Below are 16,437 nucleotides of genomic sequence, written 5' to 3'. Positions count from 1 at the left end.
AATCTTCAGTTTTTGTCCCTATTGTTGAATTTGGTGTATTCTGCAATTCCTTTCCATTATGACAGCACATTGCAATTTAACTTCTGTTGCTGTTTAAATCAAAGCAACATTTTTAATTCTTATAATTAATAATTTACTTGGTTCGCTACTACTGTAGTTAAGCAGGCCTGAATTTTAAAGACCAGACAGAACTCTGAGAACCTCCAAATGCATTTTAAAAACTTTTCACAGCAGGGTGTGGACATTATACATCAATGATGATCTATCTAGGGAGAACATTGTCATTCAGTAGACCTTTGATTGGGGCTTGGAACTCCAAGCAGGAGCAGGAGCTGAAATGTTGGGTTTACAGGAATGAGGTCAGTGTGTTATAACAACTATGCCCACACTCTAACAGACAACAACTCCCACCCCCACTCTAACAGGCCCGCCATCATGAGGGGGTCACTAGCACTTTCAAGCTTTGAAATAAGGTCGCAGTGCGAAACAGTTTGCAAAGTTCTGCTTTAAATCGATAGGACGCCTGCCTCTGCTGGACGAGCTGGATTTTGAACCCACACCAGAGAGGGTCCATAAGGTTGGGCCAAGTCTGAGGTGCTGATTCTGTCCCGTCTGAGCTCATCAAGAATGAGAATCTGTCGCTCCTGCAGCGTCTGCACAAACCTCTTTGTCTATGCGAGAGGTGGAGCCTCAGGATCTGTGTGATGCCAAGACTGTGACTCTATACCAGAACAACGGCGTAGTAAAAACAATGACATCCACCCTGCCTGCAAAATCCATCGAGGCACCTCCTTGCTGAGCATCATGTGTGAAAAGTATGGTCGCCCTTGTGAGACTGGAGGATCCAGTCACAGGCAGCCCTGAATGCCAGCGTAGTTTCAGAACTGGAAGGTCCACAGTTGACTTGATCTCCTCAGTCCCACAGCAACATGAAGATGTGAGCAAAGGAAACAAAGAACAACCATGTATGGACTGTATGGATTTCACCAAAGGCCATGGGCTGTAAGAGCTGCTGGAGAAACTTGGTACTCAATGTGATGTCTCCATGACAACAGGTTGGCTCAGGTCAATTATGACCAGCTAACATCAGACTCTCTGAGATGTTCAGTAAGGCAGTGTACTGACTCACTGACACCCTTTGGCAATTTATTCTCTTTGCTGCTGTCTTATGCCTTCAGAACATCTACAGAAGGTGTAGATGTACTTAATATCATCCATGTGCCTCTCCAAGAGTCGCTTAAATGTCCCTAATGTATCTGACTCTTCTACTACTGCTGGCAGTGCATTCTACACACTCACCACTCTCTGTGTGAAGAACCTGCCTCTGACATCTCTCCTAAACCTTCCTACAATCACCTTAAAATTATGTCCCTTTGTGATAGCCATTTCCACCCTGGGAGAAAATCTCTGGCTATCCACTCTATTTGTGCCCCTCGTCATCTTGTACACCTCTATCTAGTCACCTCTCATCCTTCTTCTCTCCAATGAGAAAAGCCCTAGCTCACTCAACTTTTCTCCAATCCAGTCAGCATCCTGATAAATCTCTTCTGCACCCTCTCTAAAACTTCCACATCCTTCCTAAAAAGAGGTGACCAGAACTGAACATAATATTCCAAGTTGTCTAAACAGGCTTTTCAGAACTGCAGCATAACTTTTCAGCTCTTAAACTCAACCCCCCTGCTAATGAAAGCCAATATGCCATATGCCTTCTTAACAATACAATCAACTTAGGTGGCAACTTTGACGGATCTATGGACCTGGACCCCAAGATCCCTCTGTTCCTCCACACTGCCAAGAATCCTGACTTTAACTAACCCTGTAATCTGCATTCAAATTCGACCTTCCAAAATGAATCACTTCACACTTTTCCAGGTTGAACTCCCTCTGCCATTTCTCAGCCCAGTTCTGTATCCTGTCAATGTCCTGTTGTAACCTACAACAGCCCTCCACACTATCCACAACTCCACCGACCTTTGTGTCATCAGCAAACTTACTAACCTACCCTTCCACTTTCTCATTCAAATCATTAATGAAAATCGCAAAGAACAGAAGTCCCAGAACAGATCCCTGTGGAACACCATTAGTCACTGACTTCCAGGTTGAATATTTTCCATCTACTACCACCCTCTGTCTTCTATGGATCAGCCAATTCTGTGTTCAGATAGCTAAGCTTTCCCATATCTCATGCTTCCTTACTTTCTGTATGAGACTACCAGGGAAACCTTATCAAACACCTTGCTAAAATCCATATACATCACATCCACTGCTCTACCTTCATCAATGTGTTTTGTCACATCCTCAAATAATTCAGTAAGGTTTGTGAGGCATGACCTGCCCCTCACAAAGCCATGCTGACTGTGTCTAATCACGCTATGCTTTTCCAAATAATCATAAATCCAGTCTTTCAGAATCATCTCCGATAATTTGCCCACCACCAACATAAGACTGACTGGTCTATAATTCCCAGGGTTATCCTTATTCCCTTTCTTGAACAAGGGAATAACATTTGCCACCCTGCAATCATCTGGTCCTACTCCATAGGAGAAAGTGAGGACTGCGGATGCTGGAGATCAAAGTCAAAAGGTGTGGTGCTGGAAAAGCACAGTCGGTCAGGCAGCATCCGAGGAGCAGGAGAGATGACATTCCTGATGAAGAGCTTATGCTCAAAATGTCGAATCTCCTGCTTTTTGGATGCTGCCTGGCCGGTTGTGTTTTGTCAGCACCACACCTTTTGACTCTGGCACTACTCCAGTGGACAGTGAAGATGCAAAGCTCATTGCTAAAGGCGCAACGATCTCTTCCCTCGCTTTCTGCAGTAACCTTGGGTATATCCTGTCTGGCCCACGTAACTTATGTGTTCTCATGTTGTTCAAAATTTCCAGCACATCCTCCTACTTAACATCAACCTGTTCAGGCATATCAGCCAGTTTCACGCTGTCCTCACAGATGACAAGGTCCCTCTCGCTAGTGAATACTGAAGCAAAGTATTCATTAAGGACCTCCCCTACTGCCTCCGGCTCCAGGCATAAGTTCCCTCCACTATCCCTAATCAGCCTTACTCTCATTCTGGCCATCTTCTTGTTCCTCACATAGCTGTAGAATGCCTTAGGGGTTTTCTTTAATCCTACCCACTAAAGCTTTCTCATGCCCCCTTCTAGCTCCCCTAAGTCCATTCTTCAGTTTCTTCCTAGCTACCTGGTAACCCTCTAATTGGTTGGATCAAACACTCTGTTTCTGTGCTGTATGACTGTATCAGTTACAAATGGTGCTGAACATTGTGCAATCAAGGACTCAGAGAAAGTGAGGCCTGCACATGCTGGAGATCAGAGTCGAGAGTGTGGTGCTGGAAAAGCACAGCAGGTCAGGCAGCATCCGAGGAGCAGGAGAATCGACGTTTTGGGCGGAAGCCCTTCATCAGGAAACCCCTTGCTGACGAAAGGCCTATGCCCGAGATGTCGATTCCTCTGCTCCTCGGATGCTGCCTGACCTGCTGTGCTTTTCCAGCACCACACCCCCGACTACAATCAGGGACTGTTAGGCCAGAGTGAGGCTTTTGAGGTGCATTACACAATGCTTAGCATAATTCACAACCACAGCACACACTGTGGCTTCACAATATGGAAAGTTGCCTATGACAACTTTCTGGGTAACTGGAAGTTAACCACATTGCTGTGGGTCTGGAGTCACATGCAGATGACACTAGCAAAAGGCAACAGATTTTCCTCCCGAAAGGATATTAGCAAATCAGGGAAGCTTTCCAACAATCTAGTAATTATGTATTCACCATTACCAAAAGTAGCTTTTAATTCTGAATGCATTTGATTAACCAAATTTGAATTCCCAATCCGGTTGGGTGGATAATGTGCTCATAGTCATGGATTGTGTCCAAAGGTGGCAGCCGGAGAATTTTAAAAAAAACTTTTGCTTCTGAAATACCTGAGGGGCATCCTGAGATCGTGAAAGCTGCTATCTCGATGCAAGTTCTTTGTCCTTCCTCTCATCTATGTTTTTGTTGAAAAGTGAACAGAGAAGATAAAGCAGATCAGCTTTGAAGTAGCCAGTTCATCTTAAATAATGCAGCTACCATTTGTTTCCAAGTTGATTATAAGTCAATGGATTGGTAAATTGGAGCTAAAGGCTTAGCAAGTTAAAGAAAATATACTTCCAAAACAAATTTGAATGCTTAACAATTGTATAGTACGTTCCTTTGTTTTGCTGTCAGGGACAGTATTTAGTCCTTGCTCACTTCCAAATCTCTTGGCCGGTCATTAGAATGAGGAGGTCCCTTGTTACCCAGTCCCAGTGTAATGGAGAAATTGAGGAAAAGAAAGCAGGGAAATAGTGAAAAGTTGCAAAAGGTGGGAGTGAAGTCAATGATAGTAAAGGAGGTGGACAAAGAACAGTAAAGAGCTAAGAGATGAACAACACCAAAAAAACATCCAAGTTTCACAAATATTTATCCTCTTAATTAGTAAATAATCTGTGACAAGTTAGGTTGATTTAAGTGACTTGAAAGTTACTTAACGTGTATTACAAGTTATGTTGTTAACAGTATTGTTGGAAAATGGTTGTTTTTCTTTGAGATTGGTATTCTTGCAAATTATTCAACAAAATGTGTCTTCCTTTAGCAGTAATGAAGCTGTTAGCAATGTTAGTCACAGGGTAAAGAATGTACTTTGTTCAGGGCTGTGTTGATTAGTAAACTGCAGTATGAATTGGGATAGAATTTCCCGACGGTCCATTCATGATGTCAGGCGATGTGAGTATCACCGATAGCATGACATCTGCACTAATGGCTATTGTCAAAAGAATAATGAACCACAGAGAGGCTGGAAGCCTCACATCTCACAAGCAGTTGGATGGAATGGGCTGTGTGATGGGAAACGTTACACAGAGTATTGCATTAGAAAGGTTTCCTGTGATTCATGAAAGCTGTGTTACTGATTGCAGCTGTGCAGTTGCAAGGACAAGCCAGTATCAAAAACCAGGTATTGAGCCATAAGGAAGGAAAGAAACGTCAGGAAAATTCTCCGTCTGTCTTCTCTCGCACACTTCCTACCATCTGGTTAGATGACGACTGCTGCTGAAACTTGGGGTTTGTTGTAATAGATCCTCACAGCTGGAGATTGTGCAGGAGTCATAGAGTCATGGAGATGTATAGCAAGGAAACAGACCCTTCGCTCCAACCAGTCCATACTGACCAGGTATCCGAAATTAATCTAGTCCAATTTGCCAGCATTTGGCCCATATCTCTCTAAACTTGCCTATTCATATACCCATCCAGATGCCTTTTGAATATTGTTATTGTATCAGTCTCCATCACTTCCTCTGGTAGCTCATTCCATACACATACCACCGTCTGCATGAAAATGTTCCCCCTCAAATCCCTTTTAAATCTTTCCCCTCTCACCATAACCCTCTAGTATTGGACTCCCCTACCCTAGGAAAAAGACCTTGACTGTTCACCCGATCCATGCCCATCATGATTTTATAAACCTGTATAAGGTCACCTTGCAGCCTCCGACGCTCCAGGGAAAATAGCCTCAGCCTATTCAGCCTCTCCCTATAATTCAAACCCTCCAGTACTGACAGCATCCTTGTAAGTCTTTTCTGTACCCTCTTAAGTTTAACAACATCCTTCCTATCAAAGGACGACCAGACTTGTATGTAGGGATAAAAGCAGCCTAACTAATGCACTGTGCAGCTGCAGCATGAAATCCCAACTCCTATACTCAATGCACTGACCAAGGAAGGCAAGTGTACCAAATGCCTTCCTCACCTCCCTGTCTACCAGCGACTCCAGGAACTAGCAACCTGTATCCCGAGGTCTATTTGTTTGTCAACACTCCCCAGGGCCTTATCAGAGTGGAGAATTTTTAAATAATATATCTCCAATTAAAATTGTTTTATATGTTATAGAATATAATCTGATTAAAAGAGTTCATCATGTTACTGGGTCTGATTACCTGTGGGTAAGTTGAATTACTAAAACTGCAGGCATCTCATTCGTTAGGAGGTCATTAAAATCTCACTCCTCAATGGAAAGGGGCAGATATAAGTCAGACTTTCACTCGGGTGTTTTCCTACTTTTCCTGGTGGTGGAAATTGAATAAAGATTTGTACACCTTGTCTCTCACTGTGTCTCTCACCTGCACACACACACCATGGGTGCTCGGGATAAAAATAATAAGCACTACCACAGTTAGGCGGTAGTGTGGGGGTTAATAATAAAAAAAAGGAAAAAAAAGAAAAAAAATAAAAAGATAAAAAAATAAGTCAGACTTTAAGGAGGTGAGTGTGCAGTGTTTAAGATAACCAATGCCACCCTGGAAGTTCAGGACTAATTTAATATTGGCGCTCTCAAAAAAATGATCATTCCTGAAAGAAAAACAGAAATTGCTGGAGGAATGCAGCATATCTGGCAGCATTTATGGAGAGAAAGCAGAGTTAACATTTGAGCCCGGTGACCCTAATTTTTGAAACATTAACTCCATTTCTCTCTTCACAAATACTGCCCAGACCTGCTGAGTTTCTTCAGCATTTTCTGTTTTTGTTTTAGATTTCCAGCATCGCAATTCTTTATTAATTATAATTCCCATATAACCTCATCTGAATTCTTCAACCATTGTAATACGCTGCCAGATATGTACTCTGTAATTGATAGGCAATCTATAATAGATTACAATTAATTAACTTATGAAAAGATAGATCATCAACTTGTCTTTTTTTTCTATGCAGCTTTATCTAACAGCTATACATAGCATCGGTCTCTATCTGAATTATTAACTACCTTTTCACCACCCATCGTTCCAGCTCAATGCTATCTCAGTTAACAGCTGTTCAAATTGGCATTCTTATTTGTAATCTGCAAGAATATCAGCTGCAGTTATAAAGTGCAATTATTTAAATGCTCCAAAAGCTGTTCAGGTGAGGCTGCTTCAGGAGTACCATGTCCACTTCTGGTCACCCTGTTATTGGACGGATATTACTAAGCTGGAGAGGATTCAGAAAGGATTTACCAGGATGTTGCCAGGAATGGAGGGTTTGGATTATAAGGACAGGCTGGTATTTCTTTCTCTGCAATGTAGGAGGTTGAGGGATGACCTTATCGAAGTTTGTAAAATCATGAGGAGTATAGATTAGTTGAATGGCAGGTGTCTGATTGGGGGATTTCTAGACTCAGGGGCATATTTTTAAAGTGAGAGGAGAAAGACTGAACAACATGAGTGGCAATTGTTTTACAGAGAGAGTGATCATGTGTGGAATTTTCAGAGGAAAAGGTGATGTGAGTAGTACAGTTCCAATGTTTAAAAGACGTTTGGATTAGTACATGAATAAAAAATGTTTGGAGGAATATGGGCCAGGTGCAGTTTAGTACAAGATTATGGTCGGCATGGACTGATTGGACTGAAAGGTCTGTTTCCATACTGTATGACTCTATGACTCTATAAATGGCATTGGCTTGGGGTGATATAGTGGCTCAGTGGTTAGCACTGCTGCCTCACAGCGCTAGGGACCAGGTTCAATTCCTGCCTTGGGCAACTGTCTGTATGGAGTTTGCACGTTCTCCCTATGTCTGCATGGATTTTCTCTGGGTGCTCCAGTTTCCTCCCACTGTCCAAAGATGTGACCGCCAGGTGAATTGGCCATGCTTGACGACTCGTAGTGTTAGGTGCATTTGTCAGAGGCTAATATCGGTTAGGGTGGGTTACTCTTCGGTGAGTCGGTGTGGACTTGTTGGGCTGTAGGGAATCTAGTCATCAAAATTGGATATATCTCGTTGTGTTTTGAGGATTCTGACTATAATCTCATGACAAGGGAGGGAAGAATTGATATTAAACTTATTAAATATTATTGGATTTTTGTCTTTATTCTGTAACAGGGTGAGGGCATCACTAGCTAGGCAGCATTTATTGCCCATCCCTAATTACCCAGAGGGCAGTTAAGAGTCAACCACATTACTGTGTGTCTAGAGTCACATGTAGACCAGACCAGGCAAGGATTGCAATTTCCTTCCTTAGAGGACATTAGTGAACCAGATGCGTTTTTCCAACTTTGGCAATAGATTTATAGTAGTCATTTCCAGATATTTATTGAATTCAAATTCCACCATCTGTTATGGTGGGACTCGAACCCAGGTCCCTTAATTAACAATCCAGTGATAATGCCATTTGGTCATTGTCTCCCCATCACAATTGCTCGTAGGTGTATTGGGTTAAATTCCCATGACAGTATACCTCCCAGGAGAGTATTGACTAAGCTACAGACAGCCAATCTGAGATAGCTCCTGGAAACATTGAAAGACTAACACTCTGCTGATATGTCATACTGCTGCTGGTCAGTTAAATGCAATACGTCATTGCTAGGTTAGGCTTTGTTGAGGAAGTGATTGGTTTGAATTAAATGTTGAAACTGGAGGCAACATGAGGGTGGAAAAGGCAGGAGTAGGCTCAAGCAGCTGAATGGACTGCTCCAAGTTTGTATGTTTTTGTGTATGTTTGCATGAGAGAGACCTGCACCCAGAATCAAAGACCAAAAAGCCAATTATTATTTTGTTTCAATGAGCTAAAGTTGATCCACTGTAATGGGGAAGCAATGCATGTTCATTACTTTGCAAAAACATTGTATAATTGAAATAAATTAAACCAATAATACAACTGCTTTTGCATAAATTCAATTGCTGTGAGCAAATTAGTTCAACAATTTGTGTCTGGCCTAATCCATCCTTCCTCAGTCTACCTCCTGAGAGATTGAAGAAATACACATGAAAGAGATGAATTATAGAATCATACAGTATGGGAGAGATCCTTTAGTCCATTGAGTCTGTGTTGCCACAATCTCCACCAGTCTCACTTCCCAGCAACTTGAAAGCTTTGATACTTCAAGTATGTAAAGAAAGTTTTCTGATTCAGTATGTGGATGTTCTGACTCTTGGGAAATAAGACAGAGCAGGTGACTGAGGTGTCAGTGGGGAGCACTTTGGGGCCAGCGACCATAATTCTATTAGATTTAAAATAGTGATGGAAAAGGATTGACCAGATGTAAAAGTTGAAATTCTAAATTGGAGAAAGGCCAATGTTGACGGTATTAGGCAAGGACTTTCGAAAGCTGATTGGGGGCATATGTTCACAGGTAAGGGGATGGCTGGAAAATGGGAAGCCTTCAGAAATGAGATAACGAGGGTCCAGAGACCGTATATTCCTGTCAGGGTGAAAGGAAAGGCTGCTAACTACAGGGAATGCTGGATGCCTAAAGAAATTGAGGGTTTAGTTTAGAAAAAGAAGGAAGCATATGTCAGGTATAGACAGGATAGATCGAGTGAATCCTTAGAGTATAAAGACAGTAGGAATATGCTTAAGGAGGAAATTAGAAGGGCAAAAAGGGGACATGAGATAGCATTGGGAAAGAGAGTTAAGGAGAATCCAAAAGGTTTTTACAAATATATTAAGGATAAAAGGACAACTAGGGAGAGAATAGGGTCACTCAAAGATCAACAAGGCAGCCTACATGTGGAGCTGCAGGAGATGGGGGAGAAACTAAATGAATATTTTGCATTCAATATTTACTGTGGAAAAGGACATGGAAGATATAGAATGTAGGGAAATAGATGGTGACATCTTGCAAAATGTCCAGATTACAGAGGAGGAAGTGCTGGATGTCTTGAAATGCATAGAAGTGGATAGATCCCCAGGACCCGATCAGAGTACCCTACAACTCTGTGGGAAGCTAGAGAATGATTGCTGGGCCTCTTGCTGAGATATTTGTATCATCGATAGTCACAGGTGAGGTGCTGGAAGACTGGAGGTCGGCTAACATGGTGCCACAGTTTAAGAAAGGTAATAAGGACAAGCCAGGGAACTATAGGCCAGTGAGCCTGACCTCGGTGGTGGGCAAGTTGTTGGAGGGAATCCTGAGGGACAGGGTCTACATGTATTTGGAAAGGCAAGGACTGATTAGGGATAGTCAACATGGCTTTGTGTGTGGGAAATCATGTCTGACAAACTTGATTGAATTTTTTTGAAGAAGTAACAAAGGGGATTGATGAGGGCAGAGCAGTAGATGTGGTCTATATGAACTTCAGTAAGGCATTCGACAACGTTCCCCATGGGAGAATGATTAGCAAGGTTAGATCTCATGGAAAACAGGGAGAACTAGCCGTTTGGATACAGAACTGGCTCATAGGTAGAAGACAGAGGGTGGTAGTAGAGGGTTGTTTTTCAAACTGGAGGCCTGTGACCCGTGGAGTGCCACAAGGACCGATGCTGGGTTCAATTCTTTTTGTCATTTACATAAATGATTTGGATGTGAATATGAGAGGTATAGTTAGTAAGTTTGCAGATGACACCAAAATTGGAGGTGTAATGGACAGCGAAGACGGTTACCTCAGATTCCAACAGGATCTTGACCAGATGGGCCAATGGGCTGAGATGTGGCAGATGGAGTTTAATTCACATAAATGCAAAGAGCTGCATTTCGGGAAAGCAAATCTTAGCAGGACTTATACACTTAATGGTAAGGTCCTGGGGAGTGTTGCTGTTGGTGAACAAAGAGACTTTGGAGTGCACGGTCATAGCTTCTTGAAAGTGGAGTCACAGATAGATATGATAGTGAAGAAGGCATTTGTATGCTTTCCTTTATTGGTCAGAGTATTGAGTACAGGAGTTGGGAGGCCATGTTGCGGCTGTACTGGACATTGGTTAGGCTGCTGTTGGAATATTGCGTGCAATTCTGGTCTCCTTTCTATCGGAAAGATGTTGTGAAACTTGAAAGGGTTCAGAAAAGATTGACAAGTATGTTGCCAGGGTTTGAGGACTTGAGCTATAGGGAGAGGCTGAACAGGCTGGGGCTGTTTTCCCTGGAGCGTCGGAGGCTGAGGGGTGACCTTATAGAGGTTTCCAAATTATGAGGGGCATGGATAGGGTAAATAGACAAAGTCTTTTCCCTGAGTTGAGGGAGTCCAGAACTAGAGGGCATAGGTTTAGGATGAGAGGGGAAAGATATAAAAGAGACCTAAGGGGCAATTTTTTTCATGCAGAGGGTGATACGTGTATGAAATGAGCTGCCAGAGGATGTGGTGGAGGCTGGTACAATTGCAACATTTTAGAAGGCATTTGGATGGGCACATGAATAGGAAGGGCTTGGAGGGATATGGGCCGGGTGCTGGCAGGTGGGACTAGATTGGTTTGGGATATCTGGTCGTCATGCACAGGTTGGACCGAAGGGTCTGTTTCCGTGCTGTACATCTCTATGACTCTATGACTGTAAGTGCTCATCCAAGTGCTTTTTAAAGGTTGTGGGGTTTCCTGCCTCAACTACCATCCCGGGCAAAGTATTACAGACCTCCCCACCAGCCTCTGGGTGACAAATCAAGTCCCCTCCAAACTGCCTGTTTTTCACCTTAAAAGTGTTCTCCCTTTGTTATTGACCTTTTGGTTAAGGGGAACAGCTGCTTTCTATCCACCTTATCCATGCCACTCAAAGTCTTATTCACTTCAGTCAGGTCCCTTCTCAACCTTCTCTGCTCCAAAGAAACAACCCGAGTTTACCCAAGACAGATCAGAAATGATGTACTCTTTTACAAATTTGGGTGATGCTGCCAAACAGGAGAGTGTCAGCCAACTCCCGTGGGAACAAGATGCTCAGATTGCTCAGAGGAGCAACTAAACCTTGAGATATTATCAATACGAAAATTGACATCCTTACCATTCTTCAATAAAACTGTTTCCACATAGTGTGAACATAGAGAGTAATAGTTGCTATGATTAGAATCACTTATTTTAATCATTACAATAAGATTTTACATATTAATACAAAACAATGGGTATGCAATGCTTTCTTGTGTAGTGAATCTTCCTCCTTAACTGAAACAGAACAATGTTTTGCAGTTTTATCTATAAAAACCGGAAGGACTGCGGCTGTTGCCAGACCTGCTGAGCTATTCCAATAACTTCTGATTTTGTTTTTTTCCTTCAGTCCAGAACAAAACGTGCTTTCCTTACCGTCTACCTTTTTTTCTCCATTCTCAATATGACTCTAGTGTCAGCTTTTCATCAAATTGAACATAGCCTCACCAAAGTTGGAATGTTGTGATAATTAATTGGCAGCAATATAGGACAACTCAGTATTGGTCAGAGTAAAAATAATTGGATAATCCCCTCACCAGTCATGCTGGGGAAACCATAATCTGCTGTAAATGGCGAAGAGTGATTTATACTCATAATTTCCATTATGTATCAATCTTAAGCTCATTGCATTTCCTTTCATAATCCTCCTTTTCAGGAAGTCTGCCTTATATTTCAATCATGTTTCAATCATGAGTCTTCCTCATAGTTTCAATTATAGATACTAGGTAAAAACAATGACTGCTGGAGACCAGATTCTGGATTAGTGGTGCTGGAAGAGCACAGCAGTTCAGGCAGCATCTGAGGGCTGCCTGAACTGCCATGCTCTTCCAGCACCAATTATAGATACTGTCTAACAGGCTCTGTTTACTTTGCTCTGTAACTTGTTCCAGTGTTGTTTGTTGTAGTGTCCTGTAAAAATAGAATCTGCTATTTGTTAAGTATATATATTTTCTTTGCTGTAATATAAATTATTCTATGCCTTGTCCCTCCTCTAGCTCTTCAGCCTACACAGTGGCACTAGCACTTACTTTGTAATTAATTTGTCAACAAACTGGCCAATGTGTTAAGATTGGTCCAACACTAAACATACATTTAATTTAATTGTTCTAATCTCATTTTAAAGAGGAGATAGTATTCAGCATTCAAAGATTGTTTAGATTAGATTTTTTTTAAGATTAGATTAGATTAGACTTACAGTGTGGAAACAGGCCCTTCGGCCCAACAAGTCCACACCGACCCGCCGAAGCGCAACCCACCCATACCCCTACATTTACCCCTTTACCTAACACTACGGGCAATTTAGCTTGGCCAATTCACCTGACCCGCACATCTTTGGACTGTGGGAGGAAACCGGAGCACCCGGAGGAAACCCACGCAGACACGGGGAGAACGTGCAAACTCCACACAGTTAGTCGCCTGAGTCGGGAATTGAACCCGGGTCTACAGGCGCTGTGAGGCAGCAGTGCTAACCACTGTGCCACCGTGTTAATCCAATTATAGATACTGTCTAACAGGCTCTGTTTACTTTGCTCTGTAACTTGTTCCAGTGTTGTTTGTTGTAGTGTCCTGTAAAAATAGAATCTGCTATTTGTTAAGTATATATATTTTCTTTGCTGTAATATAAATTATTCTATGCCTTGTCCCTCCTCTAGCTCTTCAGCCTACACAGTGGCACTAGCACTTACTTTGTAATTAATTTGTCAACAAACTGGCCAATGTGTTAAGATTGGTCCAACACTAAACATACATTTAATCCATATCCTTTGGAAACAATACAATCCTTTGGATTTTACAAGAGCATTAAGTTCCCAAATCCATTTTAATAAATTAAAGTAAAGGAAAATTGAACAAGTCTAAATCTTCACTTTTCTAATTAGAAATTGCTGTATGTCACATATATTTGGAACTTCAAGGCTCAGTTCTGACTGAATGTCAGGGAAGGAATCGCATATGTCCGTACAGCCCCTCTGTGTAATGTAGCATGTGGTCAAGGCTGGGGAATGTGTTGAACAGGAATGAGATACTTCAGGGCTTACTTCACCCTTTAAAATCCTCCGCAGCTACAGGAGCATTGCGAGGGTCCAATCTGTCAGCTTTCTTCTTTAGACTGAGAAAACCTACAGTCACAAGACTATGGGATGAGGAAACGTTGAGGGAATGAAAACTTTGAAAAGAAGTTGCTACAGTGAAGCTTTCATCTACAGTAAACATTCCTCCAATATATCCCCTTTGTAATCTAATGAAAATGCTGGGAAAAAAGATGTAAAGGAATTTTTAATTGACAGTTGCATATTGGTTGAAAAATGTAATTTGAACTTGAAATCTGAGGTTAATTTACTACGGTACAAATTAAAATGTTCCCAATGTTTAATGTGATTATTTTTCTGGAATAATTGCATTATCAGTGTTTTTTGTCTTATTGTTTTACAAAGTCTAACTGAATGAGAATTCCCATATTGGTGTTCGAGCAACTTTCCTGTACTCCAGAAGTTTCAGAATTTAATGGATACTAAGATGTGATTGCCAGTGAAAAATCCACCTTGGATTCTACAAGGAGAGAATGCCTGAGTATCTGGAATTACTCACATCCATCAATTATGAATTGGCTTATTCATTGTCATTAACCTAAGAAACAATGGATTAAACCTGTTACCTACAATTGGGCATTGAGCTGCAGTATTATGGATCCTGACAATGATGGCATCGGTGACTACATGGAATGTGAATATAATGATCCAGTTGCTGCTAATTCTGATGTAATAAAAACTTTGGGAAAATGTTTATTTCATATAATTTCAACAGATTTTGAAGCTCCCTTCCTAATACCTCTACTTTGACAACAAACAATGCTCTTCCAAGCTGTGTGTCACAGAGGTCCCCCTAGGTATAGGGCAATGTTTAGACAGATTCCAGGAAACAGAACAAGAAAGCCTATTATCTTTGTGCAGCTCCAAACACCAGATCTGAGAATGGTGGCTAAGATTTGGTAGGTTATTACTGTATTGCAAAACACATTGACCGGTCACCAATCCAATTGCTAAGTCCAGTCAGTGATCGAGTTAGCTGGTATGGCATGAGGCAGTGATATCAGTGGACTAATAATCGAGAGGTCCAACTTTAGCTCTGGGGAGATTGGTTCAGATACCAGTAGGTGCAATTTAAAATGCAAATGATAAATCTCAAGTTGAAAGTTAGAATTCAGCAATAGTCCCATTAGTTGTTGTAAAAACCCATCTGGCTCACTAGTGCTCTTGAAGGAATTAAATCGGCTTATTTTGGCTGGTTTCCATGTTGACACCAAATCCTGAGCAATGTGGTTGACACTTAATGGGCGGCACGGTGGCACAGTGGTTAGCACTGTTGCCTCACAGCGCCTGAGACCCGGGTTCAATTCCCGACTCAGGCGACTGACTGTGTGGAGTTTGCATGTTCTCCCCATGTCTGCGTGGGTTTCCTCCGGGTGCTCCGGTTTCCTCCCACAGTCCCAAAGATGTGTGGGTCAGGTGAATTGGCCATGCTAAATTGCCCATAGTGTTAGGTAAGGGGTAAAATGTAGGGGTGTGGGTGGGTTGCGCTTCGGCGGGTCGGTGTGGACTTGTTGGGCCGAAGGGCCTGTTTTCACACTGTAAGTAATCTAATCTTAACTGCCTTAAAAGTAGGAGAGAGTGAGGACTACAGATGGTGGAGATCAGAGTCAAAATATATGGTGCTGGAAAAGCACAGCAGGTCAGGCAGCATCCAAGGAGCAGGAGAGTCGAGGTTTTGGGCATGAGCCCTTCTTCAGGAATGTCTTCTGAGTAGGTCACTCAGTTCAATTGCAATTTGGGATGGGCAGCAACGGTTGACTTTTCCAGTGATACCCACATCCCATGTTAGAATATATTTCTTCTTTTAAAAATGCCAACGTGACTAAAATCGGAAATGAATTGTTTGCTGTGGAAGCATGTAGGGATGTCTGGAAGTTGTACACGTCGCTCACAAAGCAAGTAATTTCTTTTGCACCTGTACATTTTGTTTACTTCTTGCAAACTCCAGTTTTTATCAGCCACATTGTAATCATTGTGAATCCCTTAGCTGCAGGAAGAAGGGCTTATGCCTGAAACGTCGAATCTCCTGTTCCTTGGATGCTGCCTGACCTGCTGCGCTTTTCCAGCAACACATTTTCAGCATATGAAGAGAATGGTAAGAGTGCACATCATTCCCTTTACAGTATAGTCCAGTTGACAAGATTGAATTGGTTGGATCAAGGATCATGATTACATGTTAGGGGAGAGCAGAAGCAGATTTAATGTCACTAATTCTTCTTTTTCCAAGACAAGACTTTGCTAGGTTGGGTTTTCCACTAAGATATCTTTGAGCAAACTCAGCCTATTTCAGGCAGGCTCAGAGATCACCTTAAAGCAGAGATAATTATCATGGAAGATTGATCAAGACCAGGCGGTCCCCTGGATTAGTTTCAAAGCCTAAAGGATTCAGACAAAAATCTTTCAGCTTCTTGCCCGACTAATTAGTTTTTTGTTTTTCTTTAAATCTTATTATTGGCCTCTCCCAGGAGATTTCCTTTGCCACAGCTGGGGAGTACATTGTGACGCAGATGAAGACCTAATAGTATTGTTCAGGCTTAATGAATCCATGGATGATCTTTTCCTATCTGATATAAGATAAAGACTTGTGATATAAGGTTAAAAAAAAGTGAGGAATTAATCGAATGCATTCAGAACAATCTCCAGTAGATGTCCAGTAATAGGAGGTATGGAGCTATATTCTGAGTGGGACAGGTAAGCAATTTGAATATATTTAAAGATGACCCCTA

This window comes from Hemiscyllium ocellatum, chromosome 20 (genome assembly GCF_020745735.1).
Source record: "Hemiscyllium ocellatum isolate sHemOce1 chromosome 20, sHemOce1.pat.X.cur, whole genome shotgun sequence".
In the NCBI taxonomy this organism is placed as follows: domain Eukaryota; kingdom Metazoa; phylum Chordata; class Chondrichthyes; order Orectolobiformes; family Hemiscylliidae; genus Hemiscyllium; species Hemiscyllium ocellatum.
This window is presented reverse-complemented; position numbering follows the sequence as displayed.